Source organism: Cetorhinus maximus, chromosome 18 (genome assembly GCF_964194155.1).
Source record: "Cetorhinus maximus chromosome 18, sCetMax3.hap1.1, whole genome shotgun sequence".
In the NCBI taxonomy this organism is placed as follows: Eukaryota; Metazoa; Chordata; class Chondrichthyes; order Lamniformes; family Cetorhinidae; genus Cetorhinus; species Cetorhinus maximus.
In genome coordinates, this window is record NC_135896.1 from 18,504,277 (window position 1) to 18,526,188 (window position 21,912).

A 21,912-nucleotide genomic window follows, 5' to 3' on the forward strand; every position below is an offset into this window, starting at 1 on the left:
GCCCATGTATCTGCTGCCCTTGTCCTTCTAAATGATAGTGGTCATGGGTTTCAAAGGTGCTGTGTAAGAAGCCTTGGTGAATTTCTGCAGTGCATCTTGTAGATGGTACACACTACTGCCACTGTGCTTCGGTGATGGAGGGAGTGAATGTTTTTGGAAGGGGTGCCAATCAAGTGGGCTGCTTTGTCCTGGATGGTGTCAAGCTTCTTGAGTGTTGTTGGAGTTGCACTCATCCAGGGAAATGGAGAGTATTCCCTCACTTTCCTGAAGTGTGCCTTGTTGATGGTGGACAGGCTTTGGGGAGTTACTCATCACAGGATTCTTAGCCCCTGACCTGCTCTTATAGCCACAGAAACTTATATGGCTAGTCCAGTTCAGTTTCTGGTCAGTGGTAACCCCAAGGAAGTTGATATTGGGGGATTCAGCAATGGTAATGCCATTGAATGTCAAGGGGTGATGGTTAGATTTCCTCTTGTTGGAGATGGTCAGTGCCTGACACTTGTGTGGCGCGAATGTTACTTGCCACTTGTCAGCCTAAGCTTGGATATTGTCTAGATCTTCTACTTTTGGACGTGGACTGCTTCAGTATCTGAGGAATCATGAATGATGCTGAACATTGTGCAATCATCAGAACATTCCCACTTCTAACCTTATGTTACCTCATCAAAAAAAAAGTTAATTAAACATGGATTTTCTTTAATAAACCTGCACTGGTTTTCTTTAATTAATCCACATTTGTCTATGTGACTGTTAATTTTCTCCAGGATACTGTTTATTTTTTGAACAAGGCTATAACATTTGCAACTCTCCAGTCCTCTGGCACCATCCCCATGTCTAAGAAGGATTGGAAAATTATGGCTATGCCTCCGCAATTTGCTCCCTTACTTCCCAAGTAATACTCAGGTGCATCTACCCAGTCCTAGTGACTTATCGATTTTATGTACAGCCAGCCTTTTTCTAATATCTCACCTTTATCAATTTTTAGCCCACCTAGTGTCTCAACTACCTCCTCTTTCACTATGACTGGCACCATATTCTTGCTTGGTAAAGACAGATGCAAAGCGCTCCTTTAGTACATGAGCCATGCCCTCTGCCTCCATGCATTGATTCCCTTTTGGGTCCCTAATTGGCCCGGCCTTCCCCTTACTGCCCTTTTACTATTTATATGCCTATAGAAGACTTTAAATTCCCTTTTATGTTTGCTGCCAGTTTTTCTCATTCTCTCTTTTTGCCTCTGTTATTTCCTTTTTTCATCTTCCCTCTGAACTTTCTATATTTAACCTGATTCTCGCTTGTATTATCAACCTGGAATTTGCCATACAAACCCTTTTTCTGCTCCATCTTACTCTCTATCTCTTTTATCATCTAGGGAGCAATGGCATTGGTTGCCCTAACTTTGCCACATGTGGGAATGTACCTTTTTCATACCCAAACTATCTCCTCTTTAAAAGCAACATGTTGTTCCATTACAGTTTTGCCTACAAATCTCTGATTCCAATTTCCGTGGGTCAAATCTGTTCTCACCCCAATGAAATTGGCCTGTCTCCAATTAAGTACGTTTACTCTAGGTTGCTCCTTGCTAACCTAAACCTTATGATACCATGATCACTGTTCCCGAAAAGTTCTCCTACTTACACTTGATCAACTTGACCCTTTTCCTATTCCCCAGAACCAGACTCCTCCTTCTTCCTCGTTGGACTGGAAGCATACTGATCAAGAAAATTCTGCTAAACACACTTTCCCTATTCCCTTCTCTATTGACCTTCATAAGCGAACTATTTGATTGTATTGTTGCCATAGCAGAAGGTTGGAACAAGCTGCTATTCGTCCAATTCAATGGGATGCATTCCATTGGAAATCATGGGGTTGAAATGGAGCTTTATATGTCAATGACAATAGATGTAAGTATTTAGATAAACAGGTGAAGGAGTTGCCTACCCCTATGATGGTAAAGATGACTACAACTTCAGTATGTGTGAGTGGATAATTATGAATTACAGTGATTTGTATGAAAGGATTCATTAATTGCATTTGAATTCTGATGTGCAAACACGGAGGCATAGAGCGGCAGGCATCAGTTGATAGCTACATTTCTGTGAATAGAAGACTTTGTGGTCGAATGAAGGAATAAAAAGTGGGGACAGAATTTTTCCAGACAAGTGGAGGCGGGATCTGTTTTGTTTGGGGTGGTAAAGTCCCTTGATATCATCCTGCCCTATTGCAGTGGGACGATTTCTGAGTTCAGTGGGAAGCCCCCTTGGGTCTGGTGGGAAAGCTACAGAGCCAATTACAAAGGCAATTAAGAGTCTTTTTTGCACTGCATTCCTTCTCTCCCAACAGCACAGCGGCTCCCTGGTCTGTCTGCACCTTGCCAGGGTCACCGAGGCTAGGGCACAGTGGGAACAGCTTCTGCAGTGAAACTATCAAGATGGAATCGCTTTGATCAGTTTCAGTGGAGCCACAGGCATGGCCATTGAGAGACTCCTGTTCAGAGCAGTTTGGCTCTCAGATGGGCATGTCCACCGCTAGCAGGTCGTTGCCAACTTCTTGGAAACATTTCACCTGTCGAGCACTTCACTCACCTTCAGCTGCACTACCTTGCTGCCAGCCTTCACCATGGCATGGGAACCTCTGTGGAGGATCTAGGCCAGGTGAGGGGTGGCGGGGGGTCACTAGCAGCAGCAGCACCAGCACCAGATGCCTCCTCCTCAGTCACATGCACCTTGACAGGACAGAGGGGATGGATGCCATGTTTCATCCGGAAGGAGGCGAGACCTCCAACACTGGGTCTACAGGCCTTAAGTTCTTATATCAGGTCGCTGCTGAAATCTGAAGCATCCTGGAACAAGGCCTCCTTCTCAGTGTAGCGGGTGGAGATGCATTGCCAATGATCAACAAGCATCCTGTCACTGGAGGCCCACCACCACCAGCATCCCACCTTATAAACCACCCCCACCTCTGGGTCTCTGCCTCTTGCCAAGTTGCATGCTCTCTTCCCCTGTAAGAAGAAAAAGCAGAGGGCTGTGAGTGCTCATTTATGGCTTGTTTGGAGAGGAAGTAAGGATGTCATTTGTGGAGAGTGACTGTGAGGCATGGTGTGAGAGGACAATAAACTAAGCGTGAGAACAAAAACAAAAATACCTGGAAAAACTCAGCAGGTCTGACAGCATCTGTAGAGAGGGATACAGTTAACGTTTCGAGTCCGAATGACTCTTCATCAGAACTTCATCATTCGGACTCGAAACGTTAACTGTATCCCTCTCCACAGATGCCGTCAGACCTGCTGAGTTTTTCCAGGTATTTTTATTTTTGTTTTTGTTCTAGATTTCCAGCATCCTCAGTATTTTGCTTTTAAACTCAGGGTGAGTGTTGGCTGTTCAGATGGGGGTGTAAGTTGCCTGCATGGAAAGGAATAAGTAGGGTTGCAAAAAGTGTTGGCCTGAGTTGAGTTGCACAAGAGAATGCTGCAAAAGTCAAAGTGTGGGACTTGGTACCTGAAAGTGTTATGCCACCCACCTGTCATGCCCTCCGTCTGTCCTGGATCCTTTTGGCGCACTGTCTCCAGGTTGGAAGGAGCAGGCTTCTGCTGCTGACTTCCTCAGTCACTCCCATTCACGCCTGCTTGGTTGGAGAGTTTTCCCTCTTCCTCGCATCCTTGAGAGACCTCTCCTCTCTGTAAACCCTTCTGATTCCATAACAGGAGTCCAGGTAAGAGTATTTTCTGATAATAACCTTCACTGGACAGCCCTTAAGTTTTAACTTAGCCACCTGCTCAAGTAATTCCAAAGATATGCAGCGGATGGCTTACTGCTTTCAAAACCACTATTCCTTGTAACTTCAACACGCGTTAGATTAACATTTATAACATCCATAAAATAGCCGCGAAAGCACTTTGTTCAAGGTGATTCCCTTTTTGTAAACAGAATGCATCAACTTTAGCAATATACAATCCTTATATTTATAGGACTTCTAAACGTCTTCTCATTTGCTTTAATTCAAAATATGTATATATTGGAAGTACTCTTTGGAAATTAAAGCATATTTAATGTGGACTTTTGTTGTAGGGTGGCCGAGTTGTGCTATTAATGATAGAGTTGATCAGCAGACACTTCTTGGGTGGAATCATTAAGTTTATTTACAATACACTCAGTAGCAACTACACATGTGCTTTCAACTCCAACTCTATCTCTACACTAACTGCTGAGGTAGCCCTCACTACTCTCCTGTTGGTTACTACAGATCATGTGATCTTGCCTAACAAGTATTATTCTTAAAAATACATTACACACAAAATAAAACCATAATTACTACATACCTCCCCCTTTAACTCAGCTATACATATTATATTTACATATTTTTCAAGACACATAATATTTACACTGGGTAAGGAATTTACAAGTTCAGTCTTTCAGGTGGTTTCCTGGTACATGTGGAACGTCGCAGCTCCACAACTTCAGAGTCTTTGTTAGGAACCTCCTTTTCCTGAGTTGCCTGAACATCAGTTGCTTCATTTGGCACTTGCAGTTCTGTATCCTCAACTTTTAGAGGAGCATTAGACACTTCAGTTCTGGATATCCTCAACAGAAAACACAGACCCGGTCCTGATCACTGGTGGAACCAAATCTTGGTGATTCATCTCTCTCTTCCTTAAATGGTCCACATGTTTATGGATGATCCAGCCTTCCACTTCCACGTGGTAAGATAGAGGTCCACTCACCACACTTATTTCACCCGGTAACCACTTAGGTCCTTCCCTGAAATTTTTCACATATACCAGCTCTCCCATGGTAAATTTTCTCTCAGGACTATGCCAGTTGTGCCTAGTTTTCTGGCTTCTCTGACTCCTTTCTACCTTCCCTCTAAATTTGGCAGTATTAAGCGCAATCTCGTCCTGAGACAACATTTCAACAATAACTCCACAGGTGTGACATCTATTGTTGTGTGAGGGGTGTCATATAATGAAAAAGAAAGCGTGCTAGCTTGGTTGCCAGGGAATTGTCAGTTAGCTTCTTCATACCTGCCTTGAATGTTCGAACTGCTCTGTTGGCCAGTCCATTTGAGGAAGGGTGGTACGGTGCAGTTTTCACATGAGTGATACCACTGAGGCTGATAAACCGTTGAAACTCAGCACTTGTAAATGCTGTCCCATTATTGGAAACGACTACTTCTGGTAGCCCATGAATGGCAAAGCACTGACGTAATTTCTAAATTGTAGCAGCCGATGTTGGTGACTTAACCTCATACACGCCCAACCGTTTTGAATGGGCATCGACAATGAGCAGAAGCATTGGGCAGAATTTTCCCGTTGGTGTGCGGGGGCGGGACCCGCACATCGACAGGTAAAATGACGTTCAGTGTCGTCAGGCGAGCGTCCCGGCGTCACCACACGCCAGTGATATTTTGGTGGGCACGGGTGTGATGATCTCCGATGCGTGCCTGGCATTAATTAACGGGCCACTTAAGGCCCTTGAGGCACCAATTGATGGCGATTTTTCAGTGCCTGTGCGATCTTCGGGTCATCGCACAGGCGAAAAAAGCAGGCGGGTAGGAGACATTTGTATAAACCTCATCCACGGGCGGGATAAGAGGGCTCAGTGGGGTCGCGAGTGTGCTCTGTCAAATATTTAATTTGGAAAGTAACTGATACTTGCCTGTGTGAGCTGAAATACTTCAAAATGCATATCAGCTGCTTGGACTGGACTCACAACCTTCAGGTCAGCACTCTGCAGTGAGGAATCTTTTTGGGGCCTGCAGGTTTCAGGAAGCCTTCCCTTAGTCTGGGAATGGGAGCTGAACTCTCCACTGGAGGCAGCTCCTCTGAGGAGGAAGGGTGGGCTAGAAAGGGGAGGAGGCCAGGAGTGCACATTCAGCCTCCAGGGGAGTCACCTTTGGGAGGCCAGGCGCAGGCGCAAGGGGTGCAGGGCCAAGAGGTAGTCCAAGGTGGAAGGGGCCGCAGAAGCCACTATCCTGCTGCCAGGGTTTACAGGTGGTGAAGCAGCTAGCTCAATATGTCTGTGGTGCAGTGACAAAGGAGACTCTGTCTCTCAAGAGAGACAGTCAACTATATCTGTCAGATGATTGGGCCTGAGGTCTCCACTAACTGTGTGGATGGCCACCCCATGCCAGTGGCTCTGAAGCTCACAGTTGCCCTCAACTTCTATGCCTCTGGCTCCTTCCAGGGCTCGGTGGATGATCTTTGCGATGTCTCCCAATCAGCTGTCCACACTTGTGTCAAGCAGGTTACAGGCGCTCTGTTCAGATGGGCATTGACCTTCATCCACTTCCGCTGTGACCAGGCAAGTCAGGCACAGCGAGCCAGAGGCTTCGCGGCCATTGCTGGCTTCCCCCGCGTCCAGGGTGCAATAGACTGTACACATGTGGCCATCAAGGCGCCAGCAGATGAGCCCGGTGCCTTCATCAACAGGAAGGCTTCCACTCCATGAATGTGCAGATAGTGTGTGATCACAGGATGCTGATTCTACAAGTCTGTGCAAGGTACCCAGGCAGCTCCCACGATGCCTACATCCTCAGACACTCCCAGGTGCCGGGGCTCTTCAGTGCTCCGGCCTGGCTGGATGGTTGGCTGCTGGGTGACAAGGACTATCCCCTCAGAAGGTGGCTCATGACGCCTCTCCGCCATCCAAGAACAGAAGCTGAGCAATGGTACAATAGGAGCCATGCCTCCACAAGGGCTGTGATGGAGAGAGCCATCGATGTTCTCAAAATATGCTTCCGATGCCTGGACTGCTCAGGGGGCGCACTCCAGTACCCCCCAGATCATGTGTCACTGATAATGGTTGCATACTGCGCTCTCCACAATCTTGTGCTGGAAAGGAGGGACGCTGTGGACGATGAAAACGTCGACACAGTGGCTGCGGCTGCACACGATGAGTCCAGCAGTGAGTCCGAGGATGAGCATGCACAGGGAAATGCTGAGGGGGTAGATGCTGACGTGGGCATACTGCAGGGAGGCAGGGACACCCAGGCGGCTTTAATCCAATGAACCATTCAGCTAGCACACCACATCTGGACCTCCAGGAGAAGCCTGGGCTGCAGGCTGCACACTCGATCCCTGAGTGCTAAATCTGCCTGGATAGGAACGCTAACTAAGGGCCTTGTCAATAAAGCTGAATGTCACACAAATCACTCATAACATTACTGGTAACCACCCACCTGCAGAAGAAAAGAGGCACCCTCAGTCATGGTGACATGTCTGAATTTAATGGTATAACAAAAAGAACTGAAGGAAACAAAATGACAAAGGTGTTAAACATCACACCAACTCATAAAGACCTCATTACGGGCCAATACAAAAGCATCAGTGAAAAACCCATGGTGTGCCTAAGGTGCCTTATGTTTACGTTTTCGGGTGCTACGTCTTGGTGCTGCTCCCTCCCTGGGACTGGCATCTGAGACTCTGCTGTCCTGATGGCCTTGATGACCTTGATGGCTGTCTTCTGGCCCGTGGAGCCTGTGCTGGCCCTGTCTGGGAGGGAGTGGCCAGTTCCACAACTGGCAGCTCCCCAGTCGCCGCAGCCTCATCGGATGCTACAGTCACTGGCAGAGGGGCGGAGGAGCTGCCGCCCTCATCCGGAGCTCCCTGAGAGGAGCCCACAGAGACGACAGGCAGCTGCTGCACCAACGTGAGGTTGGTTCGGACTTCCCTGCTCACCGTGGATGGATGGGCACTGAGCTGGGATACTTGGTGCCCAGATCATCTCCCACACTGGCACTTACCAGCTGAGGTCAATGCCGACGTGAGGGCTTGCTGGTCCGAGTGCATCCCCACGAAGCCCTGATTGGCCTCCAGGAGGAGCCTCTCCACGAGAGTTGCCACTCTCTCCATGGAGGACGCAAGGCACTCTGCCATGAGGGTCATCGCATCGGCGGTGGTCCATGTGGGTTCCTCCACTATGGACACCAAGCCCAGCATAGCCTCATGTATCTCCACCAGATGCTCCCGCATGCCCTGCCACATTTCCTGCATTTGCTGCATCGCGGACGACTCCAGAGGCACATCATCAGGCACCGACTGAGCATGTCCCTGATCCCCTGCAGTCCTCCAACTGCTGGCACCATGGGCACTCTCTGTCTCTGCCAGTTCCTCTAGCGACTGTGAAGTGCCCTCACCACTGTGTCCCGGGACACTAGCTGATGATCTAATTCCCACTGAGGTGCTAGTATCTGCGCTGGTGCCTGCCTGGAAGAGATGGTGTAATGCTGGTCAGTTTGTGACTTCAGGGCCTTCAAGTGTGAGAGGGGTCCCCTGCTGCTCCTTGTCCCGGCCCTTTTGTGCTGATGCTGAATGGAAGAACAAGGACATTTGATTAGTTAACATGGAGACAATGTCAATGTACATCCCTGTCCCCCGGATCATTATGCGCTCACCCTTCCATAAGCAATGGTCAAGCCATGTTCGAAATTCAATCACTGAACATTCAGCACTGCCATGGCTATTGGGAGAACAACGGTGACCTCACTGCTGGGCAAATGCACCTGCCTGTGGCACCCCAGCCTCACCAACACCAGTGGACCTGAGTACATGGCGCCTCTCCAGATCTAGGGCCTCCTGCTCAAATTGGGTAAGCATCGCTCCCTGGGCCGGCCCTCCGCCAGACCTCACCTGCTCAGCGGCATTATGTGCATTCTTCTCCTGAAAAGGAGAGAAGAGCATTGATCAGTGCTACTTGTACCTGGATTCTCTTCGCAGACGGCCCACCCCAACCAGAGTAGGACATTGCAGGGCTCCAGTGCCTCCTCACCCCACTGCTGCCGGAGGCACAAAGATGCCAGGCCTGTTCCCCATCCCCCCACCCCCACCCCGGACAAATGCTGCCTATGTCATATTAGACACCACATGGTCTAACCTTCCATAGCAAGGAGGCACAAGCAAGTGGTGTGCAGAGGGCAGCAGATCGATCGGTGCCACGCCACCTTGAAGCTCCCATCCCAGCATGTCATCACCCTGACTTTGACATGTCCTGGAGTTCCAGCACTGCGCCGAGGTGCAGCTCCTCCAGGTTGTCTCCGAAACAGTAATGTGGGTCTCAGTGTACCACATGCTGCGGGTGCAGAACCCATCCCTTCACCATCCTCTCAGGGTGGTGAAGAGCAATATCTGCTGGCCCACCCAGCAAAGGACACATGCCGTTAATCATTCAATACAGTCACTACACTCAGACTTGGGGGTGGGGGGGTGCCGGGGTGTGGGGGGCGGGTGCTGCCAGGTGGGAAAGCCTACCTGCTTGGTTAAGTGACCAATGCCAACATGGTACTCACCCTTCCCGAGCACAAGAGGTTGTTGAAGCGCTTGCGGCACTGGATCCACGTGCGTTGCACCACGTCGTGGGAGTTCATGACCTCCGTAACCTCCTCCCAGCTATGTTTGGTCATGTGGATGGGCCTCCTCCTCCTGTCCTGGGGTACGAGGACCTCCCGCCATGCTGCCACCTCCTCGAGGAGGGCAGCAAGGCAATCGTTCAAAAAACGAGGGGTACAGTGCCCCCCTGCCCTACCCTCCTGCCTGGCCTGCTCAGCAGTAGCGCTCTGGGGAGCCCTTCCAGTAGCCATGTTTGACAGCCTCTGAAAGGCCGCAGCAGCTTTTTTAAACAGGCCCCCGGGTCGCCATTGGACCCGCCAGTCATTGCAGTCCCGCTGCTGCCCACCCATTCCCGCTGTCCTCGGGAGCCGCAATTCACGCTGGGCGGGCCTTCATTGGACCACCTGTGTAAAATGGCGGCACGAACCAGATCGTGGGCAGTGATCGGGTCCACGCCTGCTCCCGCTCTGCCCACCCGACAGGCAGAAAATTCTGCCCATTGTTCCCAGGAAAGGTCCAACTTAGTCAATGTGTAACCGCACCCAGGGTTTACCTGGCCACTCACATGGGTGTAAGGGAGCTGTCACTGGCAACTTTGGCAGTTGCTGACATTGCACACAAGGCTTCACTAAACTCTCTATTTCGCCATCCATCCCAAGCAACCATAGCTGGTTGAATGCTATGGTCCTCATTCGGGAAATTCTTGGACGGGCACTGTGTAGTTTAATTTAAAGTGGCTCCCTTCCCTTTGGAGGAACTATCACTCATGCTCTCTACAATAAGGTGCCATCTTGGCTGGTTATTTCATGTCTTCTGTTGAAGTGCGCCTTAATTTTGTCAGATAGGGACTCCTGTGACCAACCATGCAGCATTTGTTCTCGTGCTTGAGATAGGACTGGGTCCCTACTTGTCCAGTCTCTGATTTGTCGAGCACATAACGGCAAGGAACCTAAGAAATTTAACAATAAAAAAAAGTTCCTGTGGAACCGAAACATGCTCATCATTTTCTTGTAAAGGCAAATGACAAAGGGCATCAGCGTTTGCGATTTGATTGCCAGGCCTATGTATGGAAGTGAATTCGTATGCTGCCAGAATTAAGGCACTTTGTTGTATTCTTGCTGAGGCTATGAGTGGTATAGCCTTGTCCTCACTAAACAATCCTAGCAATGCTTTGTGATCTGAAACGATAGTAAAATGATGGCCGTGTACGTACTGGTGAAACTTTTTGACGCCAAAGATGGTGGATAGGCCTTCTTTTTCTTCCTGCGAGCATCCCTTTTTCACTGTGGTGAGTGTTCTTGATACGTAACCTATTGGCTGTTCCATGCTGTCGTCCAGCTGATGAGAGCACTGCTCCCGCTCCGTAGGGAGGTGCATCACTCTTTCGTCTGGTCATTATGCACTAATAGATTGAATGAATGCAACAATTGGTTCACCTTTATGAAAGCTTCTTGCTGGGGCGACTCCCAAAACCAACGTTGGTTCTTTTTGAGTAGATTAGGGTCAGCACTGTAGTCAAACTGGGTAAAAACCACCCATAATAGTTGATCATTCCTAGGAATGATTTGAGCTCTGAGGCATTCTTTGGCTCAGGTGCCTCTCTTATGGCTCTCACTTTCTCAACTGGGTAGAGGCCCTGTGAATCTACCCGGTGACCCAAATAGATTATCCCCCTTGCTTGGAACGTGCACTTTTCTTTTTTCACATGCACCGCAGCTTGCAAGAAAAGTTTTAAGACTTCTTCTAAGTTTGCCAAATGCGCTCAGTGAATCCTGTCACCAATGCATCATCTAAATAGACTACAACCTGGAGCAGTCCCTGCAGTAAACTTTCCATTGTTCTCTGAAAGGTGGCACAAGCAGAGGAGACACCGAAAGGCAATCATGTATATTGGTACAACCCTTTGTGGGTACTAATTGTGATGAATTCCCAGGAGGCATTATCCAACTCTAATTGTTGATAAGCATGATTCATGTCAAGCTTTGTGTACATTGCCCCTCCTGCCAGCTTGCAAACAGGTCTTCAATTTTTGGAACGGGGTGCCTGTCTAGCTTACTTTATTAACCATCAGTTTGTAGTCTCCACAGCTTTGGAAGCTTTGGTCTGGTTTAAGGACGGGGACTATTGGTACTTCCCATTCTGAGAACTGAACAGGTTGTATAAAGCCCAGTTTTTCTAGTCTGTTCAGTTCAATATTGACTTTTTCTCACAGGGCCTATGGTACCGGCCTCGCCTTCATGAAGCGAGATGTTGCTCCTGGATCCACATGAATCTTGGCCTGCAGGCCCTGGATTTTCCCCAGTTTGTCCTTAAAGATGGTGGCTGTAGTAATTATGGTGTTATTTAGTGTGCAATGCACTTTTAAGAATAATACTTGTTAAGGAAGATCACATGATCTGTAGTAACCAATAGGAGAGTAGCACAGGCTACCTCATCAGGCAGTGTAGAGATGGAGTTGGAGTTGAAAGCACACATATAGTTGCTGCTGAGTATATTGTGAATAAACTTAATGTTTCCACCCAAGAAGTGTCTGCGGATCAACCCTATCATTAATAGTACAACTCAGCCATGCTACAATGGTAGCGTACTTTCTAAGTAGCTCTGGTAGCAGACTTGCTCTCAACTGGAAAATTTCAGCCCATTCTAACTTAATCTCCTTTAACCAATTTCACCCCAGGGGGCTTGGCCCTTCACCAGCTACCACCATCAATGGTAGCTTTGCCAATTGGCTTCCATAATGGACAGTTACAATGCTTATGTCTTTTACTTGAATGTCTTCACTCGTATATGGTTTTAGCTTGGTGGCTGTTTCTTCTAAACTTAATTGAAGTTCACCATTATTCAGATATCTGTAGGTATGTTCCCCAATTACTGTAGTGGAAGTTCCCGTGTCCACTTCCATTCTAACAGGTTTGCCATTTACTTTCACAAATATTGACAAATATTGGTTCTATCTTTCCAACTGTTAGATTAAACAACGAGTAAATGTCTGAATTTGTTGTTTCAGGCTTTTCTATATTGTAGGTTTCATTGGGCTTCTTCTTTTGTTTACAAGCCTGCTTAAATCTGTCCTTGCACTGCCTCATCATATGTCCATTTCTATGACAATAGTAGCATTCACTTATTTCAAACTGTCAATCGCTAAAAGACTGACTGTTTCTACCTCTATTAAAATTATTCTTCAATTTTGCTGCTAAGTTATTTTTCTTTATTCTTCAGCTAACGAGGGCTGTTTCACACTTCTTGGCAGAGTATCGCTTTTTCCCGTCTCTTTTGTTTGAGTTTCCCGCCTGGTGTGGAGGATGGCGCCATTTTGCGCACCCTGTATTTCTTTTGAATCTCTTACTGCATTTTCCATGGCCAACGCAATCTCTAGCACCTTCTTGAAATCCAGATTCACTTTGGACAATAATCTTTTCTGAACTGTGTCCTCTTTCACACCACACACTAAACAATCTCTGAGCATGTCTTTCAGAGTTGTACCGAACTCACAATGTTCCATTAGCTGCTTCAAATTTGTCACATAGCATGCAATTCTCTCACCCGGGGCTCTATTTCACAAATTAAACCTGAACCTCTGCATCATGACTGAGGGCTTTGGTTGAAAATGACCCTTCACTAGGTCCACCAACTCATCGAGATTTTTCAAATCTGGGGCACTGGGTACTGTCAAACTTCAAATCAAACTGTAGGTTTCACTCGCACAAGTACTCAAGAGGGTTGCTCACCTCTTCTTTTCCCCATAATCTCGTTCGCTTGAAAAAAGAATGTGAGGTGTTCTATGTATTGACACCAATCATCTGTGGCAGGTTCAAAAAGGATCAATTCTCCCAAATTGTGGCATTTTGAGAGGGGATCTTCAATTCTAACAGAGCTTGCTACTTACAATCACCGGGTGAGGTACAGTGCCTATTTATTTATAACTTGATTTCTTTTGTTCAATCTTGTTTTATCCTCATCACCAGTTTGTTGTAGGGAGCCGAGTTATGCTATTAATGGAGAGTCAATCAGCAGACACCTCTTGGGTGGAAACTTAAAGTTTATTTATAGTATACTCAGCAGCAACTACACGTGTGCTTTCAACTCCAACTTTATCTCTTCGCCGACTGCTAAGGTAGCCCACGCTACTCTCCTATTGGTTACAACAGATCATGTGTTCTTCTTTAACAAGTATTATTCTTAAAGGTACATTACACACTAAATAAAACTATAATTACTACAATTTTGAAATAATATTACCTGTTTTGAGGCAATATAACTTTAAATGCAATTTCATTTCTTTTATTTGTCATTTCAATATTACACTAAGATCCGCTGTCTGTAGGTGTCACTATTGGGAACTGCAACACCTGCAGGCTGTTAGGTTTGACACAGCTTGAAATGAAGTTTTGAAAATAGGCAAAATAAATCATAATCTAGAGCAGTTGAAATTTATCCACGAAGTTTATCAGTTGTGAATTTAATTTAAATTTGAAGTTCAACATTAATAATTGTGTGAAAAGAAGACTGTGATATTTGATAATACTATTTAAAATCATAACCATGGAAGCCATATTTCACTTGGGGTTAGGCACAAATTTCCTCGATGAAAATTGTATTAAGTTTTCCGTTCTCATACAGTATCACACAGCTATTTAAGAAGTCGTCACTTGCAAGTGACTATACTGCTAGCAGTTAATTTGAATACAAATTACTTCACTATACTAGAAATGACTCATATGTTTAGTCACAGATTGTTGGACTTTAAATGCAGAGGGTTTGCATTTAATTGTCATCCTTGACTGATGCTCAACTGTAGTTAAGTTTACTGTATCAAGTTTGTCACTTTGTGGTCAAGTTCGCAGACAGCTTTGTTTGTGCGCGTGTGCATGAATGAGTGAACTTATTCTCGCCCAGCAGAAGAATGCCTGTGGGCAGACAGCTGTGGAGTGGTACTGCGAGCAAGATCGTAGTGAGGTATCTAAATTGGAGAAGAATGGGTAAAAATGCTGTGTAAAGTGAAGGGCCTTAGAAATTTGGTGTGGAGCACATTTACATTTTAACTTAACAGCATATTAACTACATTTTTGACAAGTGACTATATTCATTTTAAACAAGGCTGAACAGAAATTTAGTGTACTAAGGTGGTTCTGGTTTAGTGTGAGGTTTTGCATACAACACAAAAAAGTAGTAGAAATATTATGATGGCCATTTAAAAATTTTGTGTACGTTTTAATTTTGTAATGATAAATTAAGTTGCTAATTTTGGCTCTGCTCTTTGTAGACACTGCAGGTTTAATTGCTAATTGTTAACAATGAATATATTTGCATAATAATAAGCTTCAAATTTACATCTTCAATGTGTTTCTTTCAAAGGATACATGATAAAAAGGTCATGTTGTTTAAATAATTCATGCATTATTGCAATAAAGGAGCTATTACTGTATGTGCCTGCATATATATTGACTTTTGAAGCAGAAATATTCAGCCCTGTGGAGAAATTAATTTTTACAGCTTATGGCATGCTGGCGTGCATTTTACTGACTAAATCATCATTTTCTATATGAGATTTCTTTGAAGCTCACTCTTCTAAACAGGTTTAGGGATTCATTGTCATTCTGATCTGGCAATGGAGTCAATGGTGACCACATTAGGAAAGCTGTAACATCAAGCCAATCTAAATGGAGTCTCAACTCAGTTCCCGATGGACACAAGTCCACAGCACAAAACTGTCCTGGTTGCAGTACTTAATTCATCAATCTCAGTCTGGGCTGCCAGCAAAGAGAGACTGAAAAGAATAGGAGTGTCACAAAGCTGCTGAACAGGGATATTTACGAGGTCGTAATTAATATCACTCAACCCTATTATATGCCTAACCTGAGAATATATTATATGAATGGAAGTTATCCATTATTTGGATATATAATTTCCTTAAGTTAACTAAACCTTTGAATTCCAAGCAATTTCTCTACACGTGACTTGTTCTAAGAGTCGTGTAAACCAATTCTGCTCTGGTTCAGTCCGTTATTCCACAATTTGTAAATTGTTTCCCATGAACTTTCAGCCCAGAAAAAAAAGTTTGTGACATCAAGAACAAACGCAGAAAAATGCTGGAAAAACTCAGCAGGTCTGACAGCATCAGAGAAACAGAGTTGACGTTTTGAGTCTACATGACCCTTCTTCAGCTTTGAAGAGGGGTCATGCGGATTCGAAAAGTCAACTCTGTTTCTCTGATGCTGTCAGACCTGCTGAGTTTTTCCAGCATTTTCTGTGATTGTTTCAGATTTCCAGCATCCGCAATGTTTTGCTTTTATCTTTGTGACATCAGGCTTTGGGGAATCACCCAAAAAATGCATGGATCTTTAGAAAACATGCTACAAATGAAACTTGTGTGACTTGGAAGTATTACTAAGCAGGCTGTCGAGTGCTTTGCCACAGGTAGTTGTCTACATATTATGGGAAATACATGTGTCAATCAGATAGGCAGCAGAGTGAGGATTATTGCTTTACAAATCAGATAATGAGACTATTTATATGACAGTTTTATACATTTAAACTTCTCTTGTCAAAATATATATTGCTTTGTATGTCGAACAAACAGTGGTGTGAGATCATTCTAAAGTGGGGGAAGGGGCTAAGTGACTAATACTTAGGCATACTTTGGCAATGCTTCATCATTCCCTACTAATATTTCAATAAGCACTTCGGCTGAGGGAAAATGTCAGTTGGGTTTACACAGTGTCAACTAATGTTGGAATTATCCTAAAGGGAATGCTGTTTCAGTTTAATTAATAGCACCAGTGGATTCTTCTATATACTTTGACATCATTAGCGCCATTGTAAAGTTGTTAACATTGACATAGTTGCCAACCTGCAGGTAAACACCTTATGGCAGAGAATGTGCAAAAGAGTCTCAGAAAGTTGATACTGTCAACATATTTTGATTAAAATCTTCAACACTTATAAACAGGAGGATGGCATGGATGATCATGAATTATTGAGCTGTTTGAATACATTGGCATGTAATGATGTCTTGCTGTCTGACATTAAATCTGTGGAGTGCCAATCTGCTCCTGTGCTGTCCCACAGCAATATTTCTGAATTATTGCATGTACAGCTTTATTTTACTCATATGGAAAAAATAAAATTGAAATGTCCTGAAAACAGGAAAGGTAAATTGATGGTTAATCAAAACAAATGGAGAGCCTAGATTTTTAAAGATTGCAATGGTGCCACATATACACTGAATAGAACTTTGAGGCCCGAGCAATGTACCTCGCTTGCTCACTGATACGAACCTTGACAAGGTCAATTCACAGTTTTTGCTGAAAGTGCTTGGTGCAAAGCAAGAGTCCATGGGATCCAACGGCAATTGGCAAGTTGGGTCCAAAATTGTGACCAGAAGGCTTTATACAGTGGTGTTCTTGAAGGGCTCAGTATTGGGTTCCTCGCTGTTTGTGGTATATATCAATGCTTTTGACTTAAATGTAGGGATCAAGATTAAGAAGTTTACAGCTGATATAAAAATTGGTCGCATGGTTGAAAGTGAGGAAGAAAGCTGTAGACTGCACCATGGTACTAATGGGCTAGTCAGGTGTGCAGAAAGGTGCCAATTGGAATTCAGTTTAGAGAAGTGTGTGGTAATATATTTGGGGAGGGCAAACAAGGCAAGGGAATACATATTAAATAGTAGGCTAGTGGGAAGTGTAGAGGAACAGAGGGCACCTTTGTGTGCATGTGCACGGATTTCTGAATGTAGCGGGACAAGTAGATAAGGTGGTTAATAAGGCCTAGGGGTACTTTCCTTTATTAGCCAAGGCATCAACACATCAACACCATAAAACTTGCTCCCAACAAAGAGGAAATGGGAATCAGGGAGTCAGTTCCCACTCTGGCTGCTGACACATAAGTGATTTCTCCAACCACTTACATCAACATTGTGCACCTCGAAGCCTCAGTTGCTGCTTCCCCTGCTCCCATTGCTATCCTCCTCACCTTTTCCCTTGCTTATTCCCCTGCTGCCCTTTCGGAAGTGAGCCAGAAGCAAGGGGCCTTGGATGGAACAGGAGGGAGTGTTGAGATACGAGGAGAGTGACGAGGGGAACAGGGGAAGCGGTGAGGGACTGTGACTAAACCACTTTTAAAAGTCAATGAAACTCTTATGTTTCCAATTGTGTGCCAATAATCAGTTCTTAAGGCAGCATTGAGTTTGGACAGTGCCTGAACTGGGAAACTCTCTAGGATTATCCAAGGTAACTTGGAGTTACAGAGTTTGATGCAAGCAACTGTCTGGGATGTCACTGTCCATGATGTCAGGCTCTAACGCGGTATCTGCCTATGTGAAGGAAGTGCTCCCCCTAGTGTTGCGGCACAAATAAACATAGCGTCTTACATAAGAGCGGGGAAGTTATACTAGAAATAGATAAAACACTAGTTAAACCGCAGCTAGAGTACATTTCTTGTCACTGCGCAAAGGGTGTGATAGCAGTAGAGAGGGCACAGAGGAGATTTATGAGGATGTTTCCATGACTGGAGAATTTTAGTTATGAGGGAAGAGTAGATAGACTGGAGTTATTATTTTTGCACCAGAGGAGGTTGAGACGACATTGATTTGAGATGCATAAAATTATGAGAGGCTGATAGAGTGGATAGGGAGGATTTATTTCTCTCAGCAAAGACGTCAATCATCAGGAGACAGAATTAAAGTAATTGGTAGAATGGTAAAGGGAATTGGAGAAGTTCTCTCTTCAGAGGGTAGTGGAGGTCTAGACTTCATTGCCACGATCCACATGGGGAAACCATAAGCTAAAATAACCAAATTTACTGAATGAAGAGATTATCAACAAGGTTCCACATTTTGTAGCCTTTGCTTTAACATGAATAAAACCAACGGACGTTGCACATGAATTAACAGACAAATTATATTTCAAATAAAAAGGTAAATTTCACTTTAAATAGTCAATACAAGAAAGATACATCTTACAACATCACAAGCATTCACATCACTCCCTGCAAAAATGTGGCACTAATGTTCACAGATTCACAACATGCTCTTTATTCGCACAGGGTAGATCAGAACGACTTTCATCTTCAAGTTTCACAGGTACAATTATGATCAGCAAGGCACACTTCTACAAACCCTCTCTCCCTCAGGTCATGGCAGTCCTGATGGTGTAGCTTTCCAGGGTTCCTTTTCAATCAACCAGCCAATAACACCCCAGTTCACGGTTTGGCCACTTCTGGGAAAGCACCCAGTTTTTTAGCGTCTCCGAGCGATTCACACCTTTCTAGGTTTTGGACATTTTTAGCCAGCTTTCACAGCACCTCCAAGAGTTCCTGTGTCCTTTCTGCCAAACAGAAAAGCTGACCTCTTCCTGAGAATGATTTACTTCTTCTCCCCACAAGTGTGCCATGTAGAATATCAATCTTTAATTTCATTGGCTGGTCAGATATATATTGAACTTCTTTTAAAGGATTTTTGCCAAGCAAAGATATTGACTTTAAAATGGCTGCCAATTTACATTTGTTAAAACCACATTCCCAGTATGGAGTCATCAAGCCTGTGGAACTCTCAGAAAGACAATGGCAACACCTCGAGTTGTACAAGACTCCTTTCTACATTATCATTGGGGAAATGGTTCATCCAAGAAGTTAATAGCTGAGACGTTAATATTCAATCACCTTTGGCTATCACAATGACTAACAAGATACAAGGAATTAATCGTCTGACCTTTTGAAGGCTACTATTGATCTATAGAGCTTTTAACTGTACTATAATGAGTTAATAGTTATGGTAATAAGTTATTGATGTATATCATGATGTAACAGTAACATCAGCAGTGATGTGATAGAGACTCGGTAGAGCAGATGGAACAGTCAATACTCAAGAAAGATATACCTACTCTGTAGCCTACCTTGTGTATAATATTAATAAAGCAGTTTAAAGTAACCTACCTGAGCCCAACCAGAGTTACTCAAGATAAGATAGGCCACATGACCAACATATGAAACTTGATAGCAGCGGTGGTGACACCAATCTAACAATGGGTTGGGGCCATCGACAGAACATCCATGGCGAGAAAGTCGAAGAAAACCTGTTAGTAGCAAACATCGGCAAACTTATCTACAAAAGGAGGCACACTGAGAAGTGGTAATGATGTCAGCACCAGGTAAGCAGCACTGTCCCTACCCCTACCATTCAAAAGTCCCGAGGGCCCACAAAGAGGCCAACAGTGGGAGTTGTGGAAGAAACACTTCATAAGGTATTGAGCAGCATTGGGGTTGCATTTCAAAGATCAGAAGCATCGGGTTAGTTCATTCCTTTATGCCGTAGGATCTGTCGCCAGTGATGTCCTCTTGAGACAGGGGGTAGAAGAGACCTCCACAAATTTGAGACTGTCCTAAAAGCATTCAACACATATTTCAGTTTGAAATGAAACTTCGTGATTGAACAAACGCAATTTAATTGGAGATCCCAAAATCCAGGGGAATCTGTCTAATTGTTTTTTACCGACCCATATTGCCTAGTCAGTTTTTGAGTGTGGTGCATTGAAAGATGAATTTATTCACAACCGCATTGTCATTTGAATCTGCGATAAAAAGTTCTCAAGTTTTTACAGATGAAAGATGACCTCACTCTCAATTAAGTGGTTCTGTACGTGAGGCAGGGCAAACTCAGAGAGTTAAATCAGGTGAAAATCCATCGCAACACCAAGGCTTTAAGCGACTGTTGGCTGGGGAGGCCCAAAGGCAGCAGCCCCATCCACTAAAAAGCTCGCCAAAATTGGAAAAAGGGTGGAAACCCTACAGTAGCCATATTGTGATGTTTACGCTGGGTTGCAAAGAAGTAGCACAGATGCCAAGATTGCCCAGCAGGAGGTGCAGAGTGTTTCTAGTGTGGAAAGACAGGACACTTCAAGCTCTTCTATAAGTCTAACAATAGAGGAAGAAAACAGGAGAACATTTACGAAATACAAACTATTCAAGAAATTGGACATAATGACAGACACAAAATTACAGAGTTCCTAAGAGAAGTAAATTTCATGATCAAGACTATTGGTCAGTCACAGTGGAAGTTAAAGGCCTTAACACTGACTTTAAAATTGACATGAGCTGGTGTTACAATACTCTGGACTGGCTCTAAACAGTGCCCCTCTATCCATTAGGCATTAAATTGCAAGGTCCTGGTGGCACAAATCTTCCAGTCAAAGGTTGACTAATCACCACCATTTGCTACAAGGGGCAACAGATCGTTGAGATCAACCTATGTTGTCTACAATCAATGCAGATATTTAATGAGTGGAGATGCCTGTATACAACTGGGCATTCTGGAAAAAGCAGGTGACCTACAGTAGGATTCCTGGATGCCTTTCATGGAGGAATTTGCTAAGTCATGGGTAGAACCGGTGGATTTTCATTCTACATTAGCTGGTGAAGTTTATTCACTGACCGGTAGTTCACTCTCCATCACAGAGACACCATTCACTAAACCCCAGTTGGAGATTGAGATTGTGGTCTCTCAGTTCTTTTTAAGCTAGGACGGAGGACGAGGACACAGAAGACGCTGCAGCAGATGGTGACAATCCGCAAGAAAACTTTTTGGACCTGGGTTGGCTCTTGCCTGAAGAAGGCTATGTGAAAGAAGCTGTTATAGCATTGAGTGGTCCATTGGAAGATGAAGTCCTAGAATTTTGTATGCTATTCAAATCTACTGCCGAAGCATATGAAGTCTCTAATTTCTTTGTTGAGGAGTCTGTGTTTGTTGTGGAAGAGCAGCATTTGTATCTTTGTCCCACTGAACACACCAATGCCTTGTATAACGCTGTTTGACCATGAAGAGTTGTCATGGGAGAACAAAATGTTTGATTCCACAGAGGATCACACTGCCAGTGTGTTGGTAGAGTCTATTAGCTTGGATGAAGGTTGTGACGATCCCAGCTGATGTTAATACTGGACAAGTCAGATCCCAGAGTGCAAACTGGCATGATAGATCCTAATTTTTTTTTAATAAGTGGAGGAAAGTTGCTGAACAAATTCACAGGAGTCTGCTGATGAACTTAAAATATTTATTAAACAAGAAAAATGAATTATATTACACCAGACAAAAAGGTTATAAAGATCTCACTACAAACACAAGAAGATACTTCAAATTCACACTATTCCTTTACCCAACAATATATTTACAGACGCATAAACCAGCAAAGAGTTACCACTGGCTTGGTATAAAAACTTCCTGCTTGGAACTGGCACATTAGCAAATGGCTTTCTTCAGGTGAATTCCTGAGCATTCACTTGATGCTTTTCATCTAATTTTTATCTCTCCTTGAGACACCCAAACTGCACTCCAAACCCTCAGTTTCTTCAACTGCAGTGCAAACAAATGATTCCCTAAACTCAGTCTTCCTATAGCACCTCTGCTAAACTGATCACTTTATTGAGTTCTATAACTGACAATTCAGTCAGCCACTGTCTCCAATAACCCTGTAGTCTTTCTTATCAGACAGCTTAAAATTCCTGTCCTCTTTTTCTCTCTGACACACACTGAACTCTCTCCCCTATCTTTTCTGTGTCTGTCACTTGACCACTGTCACTAGGCAACAGTAAAGGTTTTTCTA

At 44.5% G+C, this 21,912-nt stretch overlaps 1 protein-coding gene across 1 annotated transcript in view; it reads left to right on the forward strand.

Moving 5' to 3' along the window:
• Positions 1 to 21,912, forward strand: part of LOC144693556 (protein phosphatase 1 regulatory subunit 37) — a 120,499-nt gene that overhangs the window by 35,226 nt on the left and 63,361 nt on the right. The gene's annotated exons all lie outside the window — the stretch shown is intronic.